Source organism: Gossypium hirsutum, chromosome A01 (assembly GCF_007990345.1).
Source record: "Gossypium hirsutum isolate 1008001.06 chromosome A01, Gossypium_hirsutum_v2.1, whole genome shotgun sequence".
Taxonomy (NCBI): Eukaryota; Viridiplantae; Streptophyta; class Magnoliopsida; order Malvales; family Malvaceae; genus Gossypium; species Gossypium hirsutum.
Window position 1 is genome coordinate 50,018,498 of NC_053424.1, and position 24,308 is coordinate 50,042,805.

Here is a 24,308-nt window from a genome sequence, read left to right on the forward strand (position 1 = left end):
GCAGCAGCAGTGATGTAGATTTGGGAAAATCACTAAAAATATTAGGATTGGAATTAAATAATGAATAAATTATTTAAATGAACCTTTATGAATCTATTTTCATAGGAAAGTAACGAAACAATCATATGGACAGTATGTTAAGAGATATTTAGGTTCTCCTGAGACAGGGCCAGAACGGTTTCTGGATTCTCTGTTCCAACTTTGGAAATTAATTATAAATTAACCAGAGATAATTAGGAGTCATGCCATATATTTATAGATTCCTCTCTGAGTCTAGTTTCTATAGAAACAAACGGCATCAGTATTGAAGCTCTGTGCAGGGAGATATCCAAGTCGTAATGCGCAAAGGTAAGTGTAGTCGATCCCTGTAACATGGGAGACTTTGACTAATAAACTGTACTAATTGGCCTGACCAAAAATTCTAGAAAAAAAGATGTATATGGGCATATGAGTCTAATTTCAGGGAAAATTTACAGAACTGGATTTTGAGTTGCAGAACTCAAGATATGATTTTTAAAGCGACTAGTACGCAGACTGGCAGCTTGTCTGGGAAATTTTTTTAAGTGGTTTGAAGTCTGTTAACACCTCGTGTTTGACTCCAGCGACGGCCTCGGGTTCGGGGTGTTACAGATACCTACCTGGTGCCCAGCTTCCATTCAGTTGGTTAGCTTAACAAAAGTCGGCTTTTAAAACACTAAAAAGGGAACATGGGGTTTTTTAATTTCAATGTGGTATGTCTGATTCGGCCATAATGTCTGGGCCGGGTTTGGGGTGCTATATTGAGGTTGAAAACACTGGCTGCTTTCGTCGGCTTTGTTCTCATAACTTTCCACTGATAGTTATTCAGTGACATCTCCTCAATAAATTTGTAAGCCGCCTCAGGTGTCTTATTATTGATAGTTCCTCCAGTGGCTGCATCAATCATTGTCCGAGTCGAAGGATTCAGGCCATTATAAAACGTTTGAACCTGTAGCGAAAGCAGTAACCCATGGTGAAGGCACCTTTTTAAAAGGTCCTTGTATCTCTCCTACGCATCGTAGAGTGTTTCTAAATCCATCTGTACAAAAGAAGAGATATCATTACGTAATTTGGCTGCTTTAGCTGGCGAAAAATATTTTAATAGAAACTTTTCGGTCATTTGTTCCTAAGTAGTGATTGACCCTCGTGGTAATGAGTTCAACCATTGTTTAGCCTTATTCCTTAATGAAAAGGGGAACAACCAAAGGCGAATGGCGTCATCAGAAACGCCATTAATTTTAAAGGTATCACAAAATTCTAGGAAATTTGCCAAGTGAGCGTTGGGATCCTCGTCCTGCAAACCATCAAACTGAACAAACTGTTTTGTCATTTAAATTGTGTTAGGTTTCAGTTTAAAATTATTTGCAGCAATAGCAGGTCTAACTATACTTGACTCAGTTCCTGTTAATTTAGGTTTAGCATAATCATACATAGTGCGTGGAGCAGGATTCTGACTTACTAGATCAGCAGCAATCGCAGGAGGTAGTGGATTTTCTTGGTTTTCAGCCATCTCCTCGGTTGTCATTGAAGTATCGTCCTCTTGCTTGTCCTCTGTGTATCTTAGGCTTTGCTTTATTTCTCTTCGGTTTTTTCGAACTATGCGGTCAATCTCACCGTCAAAAAGTAGTGGTCCTAACGGGTTTCTTCTGGTCATAACCTAGAAAAACCTGTCAAAAGAAAATCAATAAAGAATTAGAAATGAAAATAAAAATTTAAATTGCAATAAAAGTAAAAAGGCTAAAGTAATAAAAAATGAGTGTTCCTAATATCCTAGTTCCCCGGCAACAGCGCCAAAAACTTGATTGCGTGATATTCGTAACAGGTTTTAAAGATTTATAAATGAATCGTTCTTGAGACTAACTTATTATCACGATTAAGGCAAATGTACCTATCGAACAGTAGTGTAGCTCAGAAAGACTGGATTGTCGAACCCAAAGGAACTACGAGTACTAGTATTTACTTCTTTTTTTATTATCTAGCCTAAAAATTAAGAGGTTTGGTTATCTAAACTAATTACTAACTAAGAATGCTCAGAAAGAAAACTCGGGAAAATACTTTTGGAAAAATTCGATTGATTGAGACAATACCTAAGGAAAAATCCACCTAGACTTCACTTGTCATTTAACTCTGAATCAGACGATTTATTCATTTGACTTGATCCGTAGAAATCCCTAAGTTATATTATTATCTCTCTTGAGACAAATAATGTCTAACTCTAGGTTGAATAATTGAAATCTCTTTCTAATTAACACCCTAGAATTGCATTAACTAGATCTATGGATTCCCTTATTAGGTTTCACCCTAATCCGGAAAAGTCTCGTCACCCTATCTCTAGGTGCGCAATCAACTCCGCTTAATTATGACAATTTTACTTTTAAACATAGTCTATTCCTCCTCTAAATAAGAGCGTTAACTTGAATCAATATCCTGGAATATTAAAACAAGAATTAAGAACACATAATTAAGAACAAGTCAAATATTTATCATACAATTCAGATAATAATAACAAGATCTGTCTTAGGTTTCATAACCCTTAGGTATTTAAGGGGTTTAGTTCATATTTATGAAAGAAAACATCTCAAAAGCATAAAGATAACAAAACATAAGAAAACCTAAAACTCCTGAAGGAACTTGAAGGGAGATCTCCAGTTTTTATGATGAATCCGGCTCTTGAGATGGATCAATTGGCTGTCCTTGAGTAATTCCTTGCTTCCTACTCTGTGTCCCCCTCCTAAGTGCCTCCTCATGTGTTTAAATAGGCTTTTGAATGCCTAAGAGCCCTAAAAATTGGTCATTTCCGAATAGGACTAAACTTGGGCTCGGCAGGGACACGCCCGTGTGCGATTACTCCAGCCAGTGGTCAAGGCTGCTAAATAGGCACGGGCGTGTGATCTACCCGTGTAAGTCATGCTTTGATCCTGCCAAATTGACACAGCCGTGTGACACGCCCATGTGAGGAAGTCCGGGCCGTGTTGTTTTCCCATGTGGGTGCATTTTCTGTATTTTCGACCAGTTTCTCGCTCTTTTTACTCTTCTGTGCTAACCTAAGTATAAAACATGAAATTAAAGGATTAGGAGCATCGAATTCACTAAATCTAAGGAGAAATCATTCGTAAATGCGCTAAGCATGGGATAAAAATATGTATAAATTACGGTTTATCAGTATGCGGCATTGGTAATAAACACTATGCACGAATATGCTTTGCACATTAATGCAAGTTAAAACATCCACACGACAATAGTCATACATTTTCATATACTTCATTTAAACACTCATCATTTAAGACTAAACATACCTCTTTTTAGTCACAAGACCATGCACATATGAACATATTAATTTAAACTATTTTGAGTACAAATACCAATTAAAAGTACACTCAATCTACATGCCAATTTACCATACTTAAAACACAAACACATGACCGAATCACTAATCAAATTTAAGCACAAATTATGCCATTTTTAGCCATTAACTATGTACCAAAGTAACCAACAACTTAACCATTTATTCATATCCATTTTAATAATATACCAATTACCATTTTCGGTCACAACTGATAGGATCATAGAACACCTAGTTTACTAGCATATTAATAATTCTAAATAATATACCAACTTGTCTCTACTTGGCCAATTCACTACATTAGCAACCATGACATATGGGCATATATATATATGAATTCAATTAACAAATCATGACAGAACACATAGGCACATCATCTTCTACTATCAACCCAATTCCTATTACAAAATATACATCCCAATATGTCAAACTTACCATGATGAACAAATCATGAATTACACATATCATTAATTTAAACCATAAGTAAATACCAAATACACCCCACGCATATATCTTGAATATTACCTAACTAATACATTATATACCCTAACTCATCTAGCATCCATTATTTACCTTATTGCCGAAACACATAACCAAGCTCCACAACATAATATACCATGGATATTCTTTCGATATAAGTTCAAACCAAGACCAAATACATATACATTAACTTCATAATCAAGCCATTTTCGCATGGCTAAATATAAACATATTTCAAGATCAAACATATTATCTAGCCTATACATGCCCTAGATTCAGATTTTAAATTTATAAAATACCGAAAAAAATGATTGATAGTGTGACAAAGTTCCTTGACGATCCCTGAGCTCATAGCTAGCTTCCAAAATCTATAAAACAATGAACAAACAAACACACAGTAAGCTTGAATAGCTTAGTTAGTCATAAGCAACTAAATAATTTCAATGACATACATAATTCAATTAAACTAGGCCGAATCAAGAAAACCTTAACCACATATACTTTTATCATATTTGCAAATTCATATATCATCAACACTAACATTGTAATGTCATTTGGCCAAAAATGACCGATAACATTAACATATATAATTCACTCTTTTATCAAGCAAATTTCATATCTTCATCTCAAGTACTATACTCACTTTACTTTCATAATCAATTAACTTCGTATGTACTTGAGCCATTCAGCTCATTTTCACATTTGGTCTTAACTCGATATTGCCCGTTGAACCATTCAGAATCAAATTAGATACTCGGATAAGTCATAAAGCTTGAACAATGCCTACGTCCCAGACGTGGTCTTACATGTAGTCAAATATCGATGCCACTATCCCAGATAGGGTCTTACACGAAATCATATATGGTGCCGATGTCTCAGACATGGTCTTACACGTAAATCACAAATCGATTCCAACATCCCAGACATGGTCTTATACAAAAGCACATATTGAAATCCTATGTCATGACATATGTATCCTAAGTATTCCTGAGGTACATACGGGGCTTTCGGACGTCGTTGCTCAATCATTTCATGCTCGTAACCAATCATTCCATGCAAAATACAATTCATCTAGGTAGTTACATATTTATACAATTCAATTCGGCTATGTATAAAATAAATACATTCAATTTAACATCATTTTTTCACTTATGAACTTACCTCGGATGAAGACGAACGAACGGGGATAACCAATCATTCCATGCAAAATACAATTCATCTAGGTAGTTACATATTTATACAATTCAATTCGGCTATGTATAAAAAAAATACATTCAATTTAACATAATTTTTTCACTTATGAACTTACCTCGGATGAAGACGAAAGAACAGGGACGACTATTCAACAACTTTAGATTTCCCCCGATCTAATTCTGATTTCCTCTTTTCTTGGTCTAAATTAATATAAATTAAACTTATTTAATCACACATGTACTCAAATTCACCCAAAAACACATAAAAGAGCAATATTTACTTTAGCCCCTAACATTTCACATTTTTCACAATTTAGTCCCTATTTCACAAAGCACCAAATACACATAATTTCACTAAACTCTAGTATAGCCAAATTTTACTAAGGTTCATAGTAGTCCATTTCTTTCATTTTTTTCACATTTTGATCCCTCAATTTACAAAATTTACAATTTAATCCTATATAGACATTTTTACCAAAAATCACTTAATTAAACATATTAATCTAACAGCATATTTTTATTTTCCATCATCAAACAATAAAAACCACAAGCTATCACCAATGGAAATTCATGAATACATCATCAAGTTCAAAAATTCAAGCATGGGCTAGTTAGTATTTAAAGCAACGATCTCAGAAAACTGAGCAAAACACATACCCGAATTAAGCTCCCAAAGGTGCCAAATGTTTAAAGCTTCTAAAGCTTTATTTACTTCTTAGATTCGACCAAGAAAGATGAACACATGCATGGCCATTTCTTTTTTGTTTTATTTAATACATATTAATATATCAATTACCAAATTAGCCTTTTTATTTTCATTAAAATCCACTAACCTTAGGTTTTTATGTCCATCCAATATTTCAATGGTATAATATCAACATAACGACCCCACCTTAAAAGGAACATAGCAATTTAGCACTTTAACAAATAGCTAGTCATTTTTACATTTTACTCGATTAAATCCTTTTATTAAATTGAACACTCAAACGATAAAATTAAATCATGAAAATTTCACCTATATAAATTAACATGTTGTAGACACCAAAAATAATATTAAAATATTTTTCTGACTCAGATTTTATGATCACCAAACCTCTGTTCTGAATAGGGTCAAAACTGGGCTGTTACAGCATATGTACGAGTCTAGCTATACATGCCATAAGTAAATTATGATAGTGTGATGAGTCCTGACCTTTTTAAATTGTGTTTTCATATAGTAATGGATGCCAATCGAGTTGAAGCTGATGACGTAGAAAGTAATGCACCGACTCCCGCTCAAGGGGCAGCGCCAGTTGAGAGTAGACTCGTGACTGTGAGTCAAAGAGGAGGAGAAGAGGCTAGGGAAGCCTTTCTTCACACGATGAATGTCTGGTATATAGAGTTCATTCGAATGAACCTGAACGCTCAACCCCCTCCACCCCCGCTTATCCCTCAACCTATTCTTGTAGCACCCCAAGGTATAGATTTTATGAGATTGAATAGACCTCTAGTGGACAAAATTTGTAAGCAATGAGCCGAAGAGTTTCGAGCTAGTATAGATTATGATCCCAAAAGGGTAGAGTTCTGGCTCGAAAAAAACATCAGGGTATTTGATGAGTTATCATGCATACCTGAGAAGTGCATGAAGTGTGTTGTTTCACTCCTGAGAGACTCGACTTATCAGTGGTGGAACACCCTTCTGTAGGTTGTACCAAGGGAGACAGTCAATTGGGAATTTTTTTAAGAGGAGTTTTGTAACGCCCCAATTTTCGGGTTTTCTGTGTTTCTGTGATTTTTAAAATTTGTGTGTGTTCTGGTTGGTTAAAATATATATTTTAGTAGGTTAGTGGGCCTTTGGAAGGCCCAAACTTAAGTTAAATCCGTGGTAGTCTTCGAAATTTTAATTTTATGAACAGGTGATGCAATTGGCGTTTGGGCTTTTAAGAGTAAAGGGGTAAAAGATGACACAAAAAGGAGTGTGGTGTAGTGGCAAGGTGGTGCCACTTAGGGGACAAGGAAGTGACGCCATAGAGGAAGCAAGGGGTCCAAGGTTCAAGTCTTGGCTCTTGCAATATATTTTGGTTTTTCTTTTCAATAAATCTAGAAGCAAGTAGGTGTGCTTTAAAGTTTAATGTGTTGGATTTATGACACAAATGAGTTGGCATGTGAGAGGACTTTGGTTCAAATCCCTTGGCACGCAAAGGTTGATTATTTTGCTATGTTGGGTGACAAGAGTTGGTGTTGGTTTTAAACTCTGGTGATGGAGGGATCCCACATCGGGAAGCTAACGTAAGAGTAGATGGAGAGCTAGCTTTAAATAGAGCAAACCATGAGGAGAGTAGGCATACCCTTCTTGGCTGATCCCTTTCGCTTTGTGACATGCTCGTTTGGGTTGGGCGTCAGCTAATAGTGTTTGGAGCGCGGATTAACTGCAGTCTCCTAACAGGTGTGTATTTCTCATTACTCTAGCAGTAGGATGGCTATTTCAGGCCGCGATGGGCTGAAATGGGCCATGTGGTCCCAATGGGTCTGTAGGCCCAAGTGGATAAGTTGTAGAATTACTAAAATAACTCTGTAGGGTAGGACTACCAATTTACCCCTGGAGGGTAAAATGACTATTTTACCCTTCGTGTGTAAATGACTAACTTGTGTGATGATTGGGTTAGTTGACGTGGATTTATGTTAGTTATCGTTAATTCGTAAGTCTAATGTGTTAGTGATCGATTGTAAGATTATCGCATGGGAGATATCGTCATCAATCGTCATCAACCAGGTGTGTAAGCGACACCCTCCCTTAGACTGAATCGGTAAAAGCCGAAATACCGAAACGTTGGTATTTTGTGAACTCGCGAGCGTGCGAGCGCTCGTGAGACAGTTGTTAATGAATATGGTACATTTGGATGATTAGAGTGCAGAGTGTGCATTTTCGTGCACAATGGTATTTTTGGGCTTAATGGGCCAAAAACGGGCCAATGGGCCAACGGGCCCATTTTGGTAAAAAAGACGAGGTAAGTACTTCTGATTACTTGGTAAACGTTAGAATGAGCATGAAACCTTAGCAATAGGTAATAATTGCTGAAATACCCTTATGCATGCAAAATTATGATTTTACCCCTAGGGTTATTTTTTTTCTGAAATGCATGATGTTTTGTTTCTGTATACGTATGCCATGACATATTATTTCTGTTGCATGTGACATGGGTTTATATTGATGGAGGAAGCATTCTGGCAGCCTCGCTGCAATCTGGTGGCCTCGCCACATATATCTGTTCTGGTGACTTCGTCACAATATCTGGCAGCCTCGCTGCAATCTGGTGGCTTCGCCACATATATATATTCTGGTGGCCTAGCCACAATATCTGTATCTGGTGACTTCATCACAATATCTGGCAGCCTCACTGCAATTTCTGTGGTGTGTAGCGATTGGGTGGGTCGAGTAGTCTCCCCATATGGTGTGAGGCTGGTACAGGGGTGTTATGGATGGCTCTAGGTTGGGATTTCTGCATTCATGATATATTTGTTCTGTATCTACTATGGGCCTAAGGGTTTCTGTAATGCCCCGAGCCCGAGACCGTTGCCGGAGTCGAACACGAGGTGGTAACAGACTTATTTCATTGTAAAACACAGTTCATTTAAAATTTCCACACAGGCTGGCTAACCGCGTCACTGTCACCTTAAAAATCATATCTCGAGTTCCAAAACTCGAAAACAAGTTCCGTAAATTTTTCCTGAAACTAGACTTATATGTCCATCTACAAATTTTTTCTAGAATTTTTGGTCGGGCCAATTAGTACAGTTTATTAGTTAAAGTCTCCCCTGTTACAGGGTTCGACTACTCTAACCTTCATGCATTACGACTTAGATATCTTCCTTTACAAGGCTTCAATACTTATGCCGTTTGTTTCTAAAGAAACTAGACTCGAAAAGGAATCTGTACATATAGGGCATGACTTCTAATTATCTCTGGTTAATTTATAGTGAATTTCCAAATTCAGAACAGGGGATCCAGAAATCGCTCTGGCCCTATTTCACGAAAACTTAAACATCTCATGAACTACGGCTCATATGATCGTTTCGTTACTTTCATATGAAAATAGGTTCTTCAAGGTTCGATTACATAATTTATTCATTATTTAATTCTATTCCTACTATTTTTAGTGATTTTTCATATTCACATCACTGCTGCTGTCGGTATCTGTTTTTAAGGTAGACTTTACCTATTTCATAATTTCCATGATTTAACTAGCCCTTTAACATACATAGCACAAAAATATGATCGTGATTAACCATTCCAATGGCTAATCATTGCCAAGCCTTTCCACACCTCTCAATAACCATATATATACAAAATGATTATAACGCTATGCTCAAAATATATAAGCCATTTTCGCATGGCTATCCAAATATATACAATACCAAAGTACTTGACTAACAACAAAAGGGTAGTCCTATACATGCCATTTTCAGAGTTCATCTAAATGAGTACCAAAGGGCTTTGATAGTGTGGATGACTTCGACTTTGACACTCCCAAGTCCGATAGCTGACGAACCAAAATCTATAAAACAAAGAATCAAAGAAACGGAATAAGCATTTAATGCTTAGTAAGTTTTGAGTAATGAAATCATGCACAACTGAAGTATAGCATTCATACGACTAAATGAATAATTTCATATACACATATTCTCACAATCATACCTACTTCACATTTCCAACCCTTATATTCATACATAAGGAATCAACTTGACTAAAAGCCGGAAGCTTGTTAATCGATTGAGCGAATACTATTTAGAAGGAATCAATTATTCAATGCACATACGAAACAACCTCATCGTTGGGATTTTATGATCGTATTAATTGAAATTATTACAGCATGATCGCTCATTCCGAAACCCAAGTATCTTCGGGATTTAGCCGGATATAACCACTTGCACAAGGCCTTCGGGTCTTAGCCCGGATATGGTCACTAGCATAAATGCCTTCTGGACTTAGCCCGGATATAGTCGCTAGCACAAATGCCTTCGGGTCTTAGCCCGGATATAGCAACTCGCACAAATGCCTTCGGATCTTAGTCCGGATATAGTCACTAGCATAAAAGCCTTTGGGACTTAGCCCGGGTATCATTCGAATAACCATGCACATATATCAATAAATCATGACACATCCATATTTCATTTTCATTACCAAAGTTCAAACACAAGACACTTATCACACTTACTAATTTCGGCTCAATAGCCACATACAAAGAGCACGATTTTGATTGGCTTTATAACATGATCTCTATACACATTCGGCTACCCGTCATAGGTATAAACTAATCACCTTAATATATAATTCAAGTAGAATCATTATATCACCGTTTATTTGTCATACCTATATGTCATGACCTAATCGAATCATAATCTAAGTTCCATTACTCGAAAACTTAACTCGGGTGTTGTCGAACGATTTCAACGTCTATTCGATCACCTTTTCCTTTCCTTTGTCGGATTTAGTTCCCCTTTGCTCTTGAGCTTAATTTAACAAATAAATTGATTTAATCATTTTGAACATCAAGGAGAAATTCAAGGTACTTAGCCCATGTATATTAGGCATTAGAGTCATATATGTATGAAATCATGAATCAAATTCAACATATTAGCCAATATTCTCCTTTAGCCGATTTTCTAAGTCAAGATAAAGCCATCAATATGCTTACCTATAGCCGAACGTACAACATCAATCTATGTATTCATTCATGTGGCCGAATATGCATGTCTATGGTGAGGCCGATTGTATACTTAATACATTCTACAAATATGGTCACTTGTATTGACTAATTACCATTTTGTTTCAAGTTCAAAGCTCGGCTAAAACACATATATACACTAGTAATCAAATACTAACATTTGCACTTCACCTTAATAACTAACTTAGCAACCCCTAATTTAACATATAATTGTTCATAACAAAATTAAAGCATCCTCTCCATTCCATCAATTCAAAACACATACATTACTCAATAATATTCAAAGTCACATTCGGCCTTAGCACACAACTTCTCTACTTCATCTAACATGAACAACAACTATATTTCTCTTCTACTTCCTACCATGGCCGAATGCTTCATGAAGTTGCTAAGACCTACCTTTTTCAAATTCTCACACACACTCACATCCAATCCTTTTTCTTGAGCACTCAAACTCTATCATCTTCATACCTCACCAACACAACATCAAACACCAACCAAGAAGACAACACCCATGGCCGAGTATCATCTCCCTCACATAGCAAAGATTTAAACCATGGGCTAGGTAGAACTCAAGCTAACAACTAAAAATATACATGAATCTCATGGAGCAACATCAAACATACCTTAGCCTAGTTACATGCATGGCCGAACCTCTTCAACCTTTCTTCTTCCTTCCTCCTTAGAATTTTCGGCCAAAGATGTTAAAGGATGAACATTTTTTTTCTTTTTTTTGTTTTCATCACTCTTCATCCCCTTATTTTATTACTAACTCTTTTATTTTATTCTTTCCAACATGAAACATTAACACACCATGTTTATAATATGCTATGACCCATAGCATGGCCGGCCACTAGCTCAAATTTTGGGTAATTTGACATGCAAACCCATCATTTCTATAACATGCATTAATAGGCCACTTTACATTTGCCTAGCACATTTCTAAATTTTCTCGCATAAGTCCTATTTACTAAAATTCACCTACAATTAACAAAATTCAAATATGAAATTTTCACACATTCATATATACATATAATAAGCATCAAATATGACAGTTAATTATTTTTATGACTCGGTTTTGTGATCCCAAAACCACTTCCCGACTAAGGTCGCATTAGGGCTGTCACAGTTTCATTCTGATTTCTATACTGGGCCAAGGCCTAGATAAGTCTAACTCTAAGGTTTGATCTGTTTTGGGCTATGGTTGGGTTATGTTACACACTGAGTTTAACGAACTCACCCTTTATTTTCATCTTTGCAGGAAATCCCCAACCATAGTGGGCTTGGAGCTGTAAGGGATTCGGAGTGGCCACATCATCTGCAAAGTTGGTTTTTCTAAGTTAGTTTATTTTTATTATTTTTATATTCTGATTTAATTTTGGGTTTTAAGTTGCAATAAGGCCGCTATTTAAATTTCTTTTTTCCGCTATGGTTTTATTTTCTGATTATATTTATACTATGACAAAACTACTAGTGTTAGGCTGTGCAGGTTTTCGAAATTAATGAACGTTTTCAAGACTCAACAAGCACAACAAATGGATAGCCTAAAGATTGATAAACTGACTTTTCATTCAACCGCTGTTTTTACAAAGACCACCCCAATCACTTAAACCAGTGAATGCATACTAAGTCGTAAGTCCATGTGACACGTTAGATCTGGCCATAACATCTGGGCCGGGTTTGGGGTGTTACATTTAGTGGTATCAAAGCCAGGTTGTAACAACTCGGCTGTGGAACTGGTCTAAAATCGGGAGTTTGTAAAGAAGCACTAAATAAAGGTTTTCAAAAATCATTTTTTTGGGGACTTGATTATAAATTGTTTTCGAGAATGTTTCCAATAGTTTCTCTTTACAAATAGATGATTTTAAATATTAAAATCGATTTTCTAAAATTAGGTTTTTTAGAAGGTAGAACACCGAATCTCTGGCCCAAGTCTGTAAGTTTTCTAAGCCTTTCTGATTGTTTCTGAAATATCTGTTATATGCTTGTACAAAACCTTATCATTGTACTTTAGTTAGGGTAACACTGGAACTATAGAAACTCTGAAAAGTAGACTGAGACTGTAGCTAGGCTACCGTAAAAGGAAACAAACTCAAACTCTGAATTACTGTTATTCATAAGACATTTTTAATAAACACTGAAATATTAAACTGATTCATAAAATTTTTAATCAGATAATACGAAATGAGTACACGAGCAGCTCGTGAAAGAGGCCGTGGACGTGGCCGAGGTAATGCTCAGGCTGAATCTTCGTCTTCAGGACATGTGTCGGCAGCAGATACACCGGTACCACTGGCAACGAAGGTAGAGTCTCATGATCGAGGTGCCGGGGATGATGCTCTGTCCCAGGCAATGCTCTGAGTTTTGGAAAGGGTTGCTGGGGTAAGTAGGGGAAACAGAATTCGGGGGTCTATTTCTGAGCGGCTCCAGACCAATGGAGCAGAGATATTTAGGGCCGTATCTGGTGTAGCTCCGAATGTGGCTGAGTATTGGTTGGAAGCCACAGAGCGAATTATGGATGATCTGGGCTACTCTATGAAGCAGAAGCTGAAGGGAGCCATATCGTTACTCAGGGATGAGGCTTATCAGTGGTGGCTCACGGTGAGAGATGGAACTCCTGCTGACAGTGTGACTTGGGAGTTATTTAAGACAACCTTCAAAGGAAAGTATGTTGGGGCTAGTTACGTGGACGCTCGTCGGAAAGAATTTCTGAACCTCGTCCGAGGGAGTAAGTCAGTGGCTGAGTATGAGTCTGAGTTTCTGAGACTGAGCCGGTATGCTTCTGGGATTGTCACTACAGAGTATGAGCATAGCGTACGCTTCGAGGATAGTCTGAGAGATGGACTTAGGGTGCTGATTGCTCCGTAGAGGGAGCGTAACTTCACTGCTTTAGTGGAGAAAGCTAAGATAGCTGAGAAAGTGAAGCATACAGAAAGACAGAATCGTGAGAAAGATCGGAACCGTTATAGGAGAGATTCAGGACTTCAGGTGGTATGAATAGGAATGTTAAGAGAGTAAGGGTAATGGAGCCAGTTCGAACAGTACCGATGAATGCTGTTAGACCGCAGGGTTGTAGGAATTGTGGGAAGATGCATATGGGCGAGTGTTGAAAACGTTCTGGTGCTTGTTTTCGATGCGGATCTTTGGAGTACAGGGTTAAGGATTGTCCCCAGGAACCATATTAGGTTCAAGTTTTAGAGCAGAGGGTCGCTCAACCAGTAAGGGGTGGACCACAGTTTTCGAGAGGACGTGGGCAAGGCAGAGGTGGTAATGGAAACGGTCGAGGAAGAGGAGCGCCTGGCAGGGGTGATGGATTTGCTGAGGCTCGTCAGCCGGTGTTGGTGTATACAGCTCGTCGCCGAGAGGAGGGTGATGCACCTGACGTCATAACTGGTACGTTTCTGATTTCCAGTATGCCATACACTGTGTTGATAGATCTTGGATCTACCCATTCATATGTTGCATGTGCTATATCTGGGTAGCTGGGTGTTCGCTTTGAGGAGACCGTGAGGGGGGTATCTGTACTAAGTCCTTTGGGTCACTCGGTTAGGGTAGTTAAACTGTATAGAGATGTGCCTATAGAAACTCAAGGAAAGTTTTCTTTGGAGATCTGATGGAGCTACCTTTCAGAGAATTCGATCTCATTTTAGGAATGGATTGGCTTGTTAAGCATAGGGCTACTTTGGATTGTGCTGCTAAACGAATAATGTTAAATACCATAAAGGATGAGGAGGTTTTGGTGATAGGCGAGCGTAGGGATTATCTATCTAATATGGTGTCGTCATTGAGAGCCGAGAAGTGGATTCGAAAGGGATGTGAGGCTTATTTGGCATTTGTAAGCCAATCAAAAACTGAGGATTTGACAGTGGATAAAGTTAGAACCGTCAAGGATTTTCAAGATGTTTTTCCAGATGAACTTCCGGGTTTGCCCTCGAACCGAGAGGTTGAGTTTGGAATCGACTTGTTGCCTGGAATAGCGCCGGTGTCCATTGCACCTTATAGGATGGCACCGAAGGAGTTGGTGGAGCTGAAAGCCCAAATTCAAGAGTTATTGGATAGAGGTTTCATTAGACCAAGTGTGTCTCCGTGGGGAGCACCAGTGTTGTTCGTAAAGAAGAAAGATGGGACATTGCGGATATGCATCGATTATCGGCAGTTGAACAAACTGACAATTAAGAACAAGTACCCATTGCCAAGAATCGATGATTTATCCAACCAACTTAGAGGAGCTTCAGTATTTTCCAAGATTGACCTTCGATCTGGGTATCATCAGTTGAGGGTTAAGGAGGTGGATATTCACAAGATGGCATTTAAAACTCGGTATGGTCACTATGAGTTCTTGGTTATGCCATTTGGGTTGACGAACGTACCTGCGGCATTTATGGATCTGATGAATTGAGTGTTCCAGCCATACTTGGATCGATTCGTGGTTGTCTTTATCGATGACATTTTGGTTTGTTCTGAAACTGAGGAGAAGCATGATAAGCATCTTCGTATTGTGCTACAAGTGCTGAGGGAGAAGGAGCTTTATGCGAAATTCAGTAAGTGTGATTTCTGGTTGAGAGAGGTAACTTTCTTGGGGCATGTTATCTCTGCTGAAGGATCAAGGTGGACCCTCGAAAGATTGAAGCGATTCTGGAATGGAAGCCACCGAGGTCAATGTCGGAAATTCAAAGTTTTTTGGGTTTAGCTGGGTATTATAGAAGGTTTGTGGAAGGATTTTCTGTGATGGCAGTGCCTTTGGAAAAGCTTATAAGGAAGGGAGTACAGTTTGTTTGGACTGAGAAACAACAAGAATCTTTTGAGAAGCTGAAAAAAGTTCTGACTGAGGCACCTGTACTGATTCAGCCGGAGTCTGGAAAAGATTTTACTGTATGCATTGATGCATCACATGTAGGGTTGGGCTGTGTACTGATGCAAGAGGGTAAAGTGGTTGCTTATGCATCGCTACAACTTAAACCACATGAAGTTAACTATCCTACTCATGATCTGGAGTTGGCAGCGGTAATCTTTGCGCTTAAGATTTAGAGACATTACCTGTACGGAGAAAGGTGTATTATATACACAGATCATAAGAGTCTTAAGTACTTGCTGACTCAGAAGGAGCTGAACCTTAGGCAGAGGAGATGGATAGAGTTGCTTAAGGATTATGACTGCGCGATTGAGTATCACCCAGGTAAAGCTAATGTGGTGCCTGATGCCCTAAGTCATAGAACTGTATCTGATCTAAGAGCCATGTTTGCTCGTTTGAGTCTGTATGATGATGGTAGTCTGTTAGCAGAACTACAAGTTAGACCGACCTGGGTGGATGAGATTAAGGAAAAATAGTCGAGGGATGAGTCCCTATTTTCTCGATTTTGGCAGGTTAAGAATGGGGATACTTCTGAGTTCGGACTGAACAGTGAGGGAGTTTTATGTTACCAAGGTAGAGTTTATATTCCGAAGGACTCTGACTTGAGGCAAGCAATTCTGAAAGAAGCTCATAGAGATCTGTGTGCTATGCACCTTGGAGGGAGTAAAATGTATCGCGACTTAAAGGAGTTGTATTGGTGGCCTGGATTGAAGCGAGAGGTAACAGAAGTTGTGGGAAAATGTCTGACTTGTCAGCAAGTGAAAGTAAACATAAATTACCTTCTGGACTTTTGCAGCCAATGAAAGTACCACTTTGGAAGTGGGTGAGGGTAACCATGGATTTTGTGAGTGGGTTACCCTTGACACCGTCGAAGAAGGACTCGATTTGGGTAATTGTGGATAGGTTGACCAAATCTACTCATTTCATACCTGTCCGCACTGATTATTCACTTTAGAAGTTAGCCAAATTGTATGTGGCGGAAATAGTGCGACTTCACGGAGTGCCAGTGTCATTATTTCTGATCGAGATCCTAGATTCACATCTCGGTTTTGGCAAAACTTGCATGAGGCGTTTGGGTACGCAGCTGAACTTTAGTACAGCCTTTCATCCTCAGACTGATGGTCAGTCGGAAAAGGTTATTCAAATTCTAGAAGACATGTTGAGGGGATGCGTTATCGACTTTCGAGGCAGTTGGGAGGATTACTTACCATTGGCAGAGTTTGCATACAACAACAGTTATTAGGCAAGTATTCGAATGGCTCCTTATGAGGCACTATATGGGCGAAGATGTCGTACACCTAGTTGTTGGACCGAGTTGGGTCAACGACAGATTCTTGGACCTGAGTTGGTGGCAGATATTGAGGATAAGCTCAAGTTGATTAGAGACCGGTTGAAGGAAGCATCTGATAGACAGAAGTCATATGCAGATTTGAAGCGCAAGGAAATTGAGTACTCTGTGGGTGATATGGCCTTCTTAAAGGTTTCGCCTTGGAAGAAAATATTAAGGTTTGGGAGGAAAGGCAAGTTAAGTCCGCGGTTCATTAGGCCTTATCGGATTCTTAAGCAAGTGGGTCTAGTGGCTTATCAGTTGGAGCTACCTCTAGAGTTGAATAGGATTCATGATGTCTTTCACATCTCCATGTTAAGGCGGTATCATTCTGACCCTACTCATGTTGTGCCGATTGCAGAGATCGAGGTCCAAACAGACTTGACTTTTGAGGAAGAGCCTGTGCAGATTTTGGATCAAGATGTTAAGATTTTGAAGAGGAAATCAATTCCGCTAGTAAAGGTGCTATGGCGTAATCATGGCAGAGAGGAAGCTACTTGGGAGCCAGAAGTGGCGATGCGTCAACAATATCCTCATCTGTTTGATTCAGGTAAAATTTCGAGGACGAAATTTCTTTAAGGATGGTAGAGTTGTAATGCCTCAATTTTTAGGTTTTCTGTGTTTCTGTGCTTTTTAAAATTTGTGTGTGTTCTGGTTGATTAAAATATATATTTTAGTAGGTTAGTGGACCTTTGGTAGGCCCAAACTAAGTTAAATCCGTGGTAGTCTTCGAAATTTTAATTTTATGAACAGGTGAAGCAATTGGCGTTTAGGCTTTTAAGAGTGAAGGGGTAAAAGATGACACAAAAAGGAGTGTGGTGTAATGGCAAGGTGGCGCCACTTAGGGGACAAGGAAGTGACGCCATAGAGGAAGCAAGGGGTCCAAGGTTCAAGTCTTGGCTCTTGCAATATATTTTGGTTTTTCTTTTCAATAAATTTGGAAGCAAGTAGGTGCGCTTTAAAGTTTAATGTGTTGGATTTATGACACAAATAAGTTGATGGCCTAGTGGTGGTGGCGTGAGTTGGCATGTGAGAGGACTTTGGTTCGAATCCCTTGGCATGCAAAGGTTGATTATTTTGCAAGAGTTGGTGTTGGTTTTAAACTCTGGTGATGGAGGAATCCCACATCGGGAAGCTAACATAAGAGTAGATGGAGGGTTGGCTTTAAATAGAGCAAACCATGAGGAGAGTTGGCATACCCTTCTTGGTTGATCCCTTTCGCTTTATGACATGCTCGTTTGGGTTGGGCGTCAGCAAAGAATGTTTGGAGCGCGGCTTAACTGCAGTCTCCTAACAAGTGTGTATTTCTCATTACTCTAATAGTAGGACGGCTATTTTGGGTCGCGATGGGTTGAAATGGGCCATGTGGTCCCAATAGGTCCATAAGCTCAAGTGGATAAGTTTTAAAATTACTAAAATACCCCTATAGGGTAGGACTGCCGATTTACCCCTAGAGGGTAAAATGACTATTTTGCCCCTTGTGCATAAATGACTAACTTGTGTGATGATTGGGTTAGTTGACGTGGATTTATGTTAGTTATCATTAATTCGTAAGTCTAATGTGTTAGTGATCGATTGTAGGATTATTGCGTGGGAGATATCGTCATCAATCGTCATCAACCAGGTGTGTAAACGACACCCTCCCTTAGACTGAATCGATAAAAGCTGAAATACCGAAACGTTGGTATTTTGTGAACTCGCGAGCGTGTGAATGCTCGTGAGACAGTTGTTAATGAATATGGTGCATTTGGATGATTAGAGTGCCGAGTGTGCATTTTTGTGCACAATGGTATTTTTGGGCTTAATGGGCCGAAAACGGGCCAATGGGCCAACGGGCCCACTTTGGTAAAAAGACGAGGTAAGTACTTCTGATTACTTGGTAAACGTTAGAATGAGCATGAAACCTTAGCAATAGGTAATAATTACTGAAATACCCTTATGCATGCAAATTTACGATTTTACCCCTAGGGTTATTTTTTTCTAAAAAGCATGATGTTTTGTTTCTGTATACGTATGCCATGACATATTATTTCTGTTGCATGGGACATTGGTTTATATTGATGGAGGAAGCGTTCTGGAAGCCTCGCTGCAATCTAGTGGCCTCGCCACATATATATATGTTCTGGTGACTTCGTCACAATATCTGGCAGCCTCGCTGCAATCTGGTGGCTTTGCCACATATATATATATATTCTGGTGGCCTAGCCAAAATATCTGTATCTAGTGACTTCGTCACAATATCTGGCAGCCTCGCTGCAATTTCTGTGGTATGTAGCGGTTGGGTGGGTCGAGTAGTCTCCCCACATGGTGTAAGGCTGGTACGGGGGTGTTATGGATGGCTCCGGGTTGGGATTTTTGCATTCATGATATATTTGTTCTGTATGTGCTATGGGCCTATGGGTTTCATTCTGATTTCTGAACTGGGCCAAGGCCCAGATAAGTCTAACTCTGAGGTTTGATCTGTTTCGGGCTATGGTTGGGTTATGTTACACACTGAGTTTACCGAACTCACCCTTTATTTTCATCTCTGCAGGAAATCCCCAACCATAGTGGGCTTGGAGCTGTGAGGGATTCGGAGTGGCCACATCATCTGCAAAGTTGGTTTTTCTAAGTTAGTTTATTTTTATTATTTTTATATTCTGATTTAATTTTGGGTTTTAAGTTGTAATAAGGCCGCTATTTAAATTTCTTTTTTCTGCTATGGTTTTATTTTCTGATTATATTTATACTATGACGAAACTACAAGTGTTAGACTGCGTGGGTTTTCAAAATTAATGAATGTTTTCAAGACTCAACAAGCACAACAAATGGATAGCCTAAAGATTGATAAACCGGCTTTTCATTCAACCGCTGTTTTTACAAAGACCTCCCCAATCACTTAAACCAGCGAATGCATACTAAGTCATAAGTCCATGTGACACGTCAGATCTGGCCATAACGTCTAGGCTGGGATTGGGGTGTTACAAGTTTCGTAAGAAGTATATTAGCTAGAGGTTTATTGATTGGAAGCGAAAAGAATTTCTTGAGTTAAAACAGGGCCAAATGACTGTAACAGAGTATGAGCATGAGTTCATAAGACTCAGTAAGTATGTCCGGGAGTGTGTATCCACTGAGGCCATCGTGTGTAAGAGGTTTGAAGATGGGTTAAATGAGGACATCTGATTGTTGGTTTGCATCCTAGAATTAAAAGAGTTTGTTGTGCTGGTTGTGAGAGCTTGCAAGGCCAAAGAATTGGCTAAAGAGAAAAGAAAGGCTGAGTTTGAGTCTCGAGATTTGAAGAAGAGAAAGATGAGTAAGTCATTGCAGTCCTCATCTAAGAAACTAAAGGAGTTTAATACTCGATCGAGTGTTTCAGTTGGGTACTCAAATAGAAATAAGGGTAAGCAGTACTCGATTTCAAAAGCTGAGACTACTTCAATTGCTAGTGTTGGTAATGCTCGACTGAGTAGACCAGAGTGTTCACATTGTGGTAGACGTCACCTTGGCGAGTGCCGACTTAATGATGGAGCTTGTTTTAAGTGTGGTTCCCAAGATCATTACATTAGAGATTGCCCCGAGAGGGTTGAAAAAGAGAAATTTTTAACTGCAAGATCGGGTAATACTACTTCTCGGGGGAGGCCACAAAGAAATCCGGGAAATGGAGCAAGTAGCAGGGATGCACCTAGAGATCCAGCTGTGAGGCCCAAAGGTAGAGCACCTGCGAGGACTTATGCATTCGCACTCGCGAAGAGGCTTCATCTCTGGATGTGATTACGGGTACTTGTTCTCTCTATGATACTGATGTTGTTGCTTTGATTCATCCGGGATCTGCCGGTTCGTATGTTTGTGTGAAATTGATGTCTAGCATTAATATGCCTGTTGAGTCTATAGAATTTGTGATAAAAGTGTCAAATCCTCTAGGCAAGTATGTCTTAGTTGACAAAGTATGTAAGGATTTCCCTTTAATGATTATAGGTCATTGGTTTTCGGCTAATTTATGCTTTTTCCATTTAATGAATTTGATATAATACTTGGTATGGATTGGTTGACCATGCATGATGTGGTAATAAATTGTGGAAGGAAAATCATTGAATTGAAATGTGAAAGTGGTGATATTCTTCAGGTTGAACCTGATAAATCGGATAGCTTGCTTGTAGTGATTTCTTCTATGACGGCTCAGAAATGTATGAGAAAGGGTTGCGAAGCTTATCTTGCCTTCATACTAAATACAAAAGAGTCTGAGTTGAAAATTGAATCAGTGACGGTAGTATGTGAGTATCCGGATGTGTTTCAAGAAGAGTTGCCAAGATTTCCTCCTATTAGGGAAGTTGAGTTTGGTATTGAGTTAGTTCCCAGTACTGCATCTATTTCGATTGCTCCTTATAGGATGGCTCCGATGGAGTTAAAGGATTTGAAAATTCAATTACAAGAGTTAACGGATAAAGGTTTTGCGAGACCTAGTTTTTCTCCGTAGGGAGCACTGGTGCTATTTGTAAAGAAGAAGGATGGTTCAATGAGGCTGTGTATAGACTACTGATAGCTCAATAAGGTGACCATAAAGAATAAGTACCCCTTGTCAAGAATTGATGACTTGTTTGACCAATTGAAGGGAGCCACAATATTTTCCAAGATTGACTTGATGCCCGGTTACTACCAGTTAAGAGTTAAAGGCACAGACGTACCGAAAACTGCATTTTGGACTAGGTATGGTCACTATGAAATTTTGGTTATGCCTTTTGGATTAATGAATGTGCCTGTTGTATTTATAGATTTAATGAACTGTATTTTCCAACCATTCTTGGATAAATTTATGGTCGTTTTTATTGATGATATCCTAATTTATTCTCACGATGAGACCGAGCATGTCGAGCACTTGAGAACGGTTTTACAAACTTTGAGAGACAAGCAGTTCTATGCTAAGTTAAGTGAAAGTGAATTTTGGCTTCGAGAAGTTAGGTTTTTGGGCCACATTGTTTTGAGTGATGGTATTAGAGTTGATCCGAGTAAGATTTCGTTTATTGTTGAATGGAAATTGCCGAGGAATGCAACTGAGGTTAGAAGCTTTCTATGCTTGGCCAGTTATTACAAACGGTTTGTGAAAGCATTCTCCATGATTTCTACTCTGATGGCGAGGTTGTTACAAAAAGATGTCAAGTTCGAATGGACAGAAAAATGCCAATAGAGTTTTGAGAAACTAAAGGAATTTTTGACCGAGGCATCGATTTTAGTACAACCTGAACCAGGAAAAGAATTTGTAGTTTATAGTGATGCATCCTTGAATGGATTGGGTTGTGTACTTATGTAAAAAGGCAAGGTGATAGCTTATGCCTCGAAGCAGCTGAAGCCACATAAGAAAAATTATCCAACCCATGATTTGGAGCTAGCCGCCATTGTGTTCGCGTTGAATATTTGAAGACACCATTTGTATGGTGAGAAATGTCAGGTATTCACTGATCATAAAAGTCTAAAGTACTTGATGATTCAAAAGGATTTGAACCTACGACAACAGAGGTGGCTAGAGTTGATAAAAGATTATGAACTAGTGATTGATTATCAACCGGGAAAGGCGACTGTGGTCTCCAATGCGTAGAGTAGAAAGTCGTTATTTACTTTGAGGGCTATGAACACTCAGTTGTCTTTGTCAGATGATGGTTCGATTGTAGCTGAGTTGAGAGCTAGATTGATGTTTCTCCAAGAGATTTATGATGCTCAGAAAAGTGACAGTGAGATGCAAGATAAGAGAGCTCAGTGTGAGTCAGGTATTGAATTAGATTTTTGAATTAGTTCTGATAGTTTCTTAATGTTCTGAGATAGGATTTGTATTTCTAAAAATACTGAGTTGATTCAGAAAATCATGCATGAGACACATAGTGGTTATTTGTCTATACATCTGTGTAGTACAAAAATGTACAATGACTTGAAGAAATTGTATTGGTGGCCGAATATGAAAAGAGATATTTCAGAGTTGTTTCGAGATGCTTGATTTGTCAGCAAGTAAAAGCTGAACACCAAGTACCTTTAGGCTTACTTTAGCCTGTGACGGTTCCCAAGTGGAAATGGGACCGTATTACTATGGATTTTGTGACGGGTTTGCCTTTGACACCGAGAAAGAAAGACGTTGTATGGGTTGTTATATATCGATTGACAAAGTCGTCTCATTTTGTACTGGTACGTACCGACTACTTACTTGATAAGTTAGCCAAGTTGTAATTTCTGAAATAGTCAGGTTGCACGGAGTAACTTTATCGATTATATTGGATAGAGATCCGAGGTTCACTTCGAGATTTTGGAAGAAGTTGCAAGAGGTTTTAGGTACAAAATTGAATTTTAGTACCGCTTTCCATCAGTAAACTAACGGTCAATCCGAAAGGGTAATTTAGATTCTTGAAGATATGTTACGGTGTTGTGTTCTTAAGTTCCAAGGTAGTTGGAAAAAGTATTTACCATTGGTAGAATTTGCCTGCAACAATAGTTTTCAGTCGATTTTGAAAATGGCGCCTTATGAGGCATTGTATGGGGCTAAGTGCCGAATGCCATTGTATTGGACCGAAATCAGAGAAAATCAAATTCACAGAGTTGATTTAGTCAAAGAGACCAAAGAGAAAGTTAAGATAATTCGTGATTGTCTGAAAGCTGCTTTGGATAGACAGAAATCCTGCACAGATTTGAAACAGAAAGAGATTGAGTTTCAGGTCGATTATAATGTATTTTTGAAAGTGTCTCCATGGAAAATGCTTTTGAGATTTGGTAGAAAGGGTAAGCTGAGTTCGCATTTTATTGGACCATATATGATTACCGAAAGGATAGGGCCGATAGCATATCGGTTGGCTTTGCCCCCTTAGTTGGAAAGAATCCATGATGTGTTCCATGTGTCTATGTTAAGCCGATATCGATTAGACCATTCGCATGTGATTTCACCAACAGAAGTTGAGATTCGACCAAATATGACTTATGGCGAAGAACCAATTAAGATTTATGCTCAAGAAGTCAAACAATTGAGAAAAAAAGTATTGCCCTTGTGAAAGTATTATGACAAAGACATGGGGTCGAAAAGGCTACATAGGAGACCGAGGAAAACATGAGAAACCAATACCCAAACCTTTTCACCGGTAATATTTTTGGGGATGAAAATCCCTAAGGGGGGAGAGTTATAACATCCCGAATTAGGGTCTGGTCAGAATAATGGTTTCAAGACCACAAATCCAAAGTAGAAATAATTAATTTATGATTATTATGAGGTCTATGATATAATTGCATGCTTATGCAAAAAATTCATGAAGAAATTTTATGGATAAAGTGTCCAATTTGACATCTAGGACTAAATTGCAAAAATTAAAAAATGTGAGTTCTAGAAGCTTTAAGCATGGAATTGCCATAGATTATTAATTAGAGGTCCTTAATTAGCAATTTT

General features: G+C 38.6%; 1 non-coding gene across 1 annotated transcript; it reads left to right on the top strand.

The window, feature by feature from the left end:
* The first annotated feature begins 983 nt into the window (after window positions 1–983).
* On the top strand, window positions 984–1,090 carry LOC121206365 (small nucleolar RNA R71). Its single transcript, XR_005901435.1, has one exon. It is a non-coding gene; the product is annotated as a small nucleolar RNA R71 (small nucleolar RNA).
* Window positions 1,091–24,308: the final 23,218 nt, after the last annotated feature.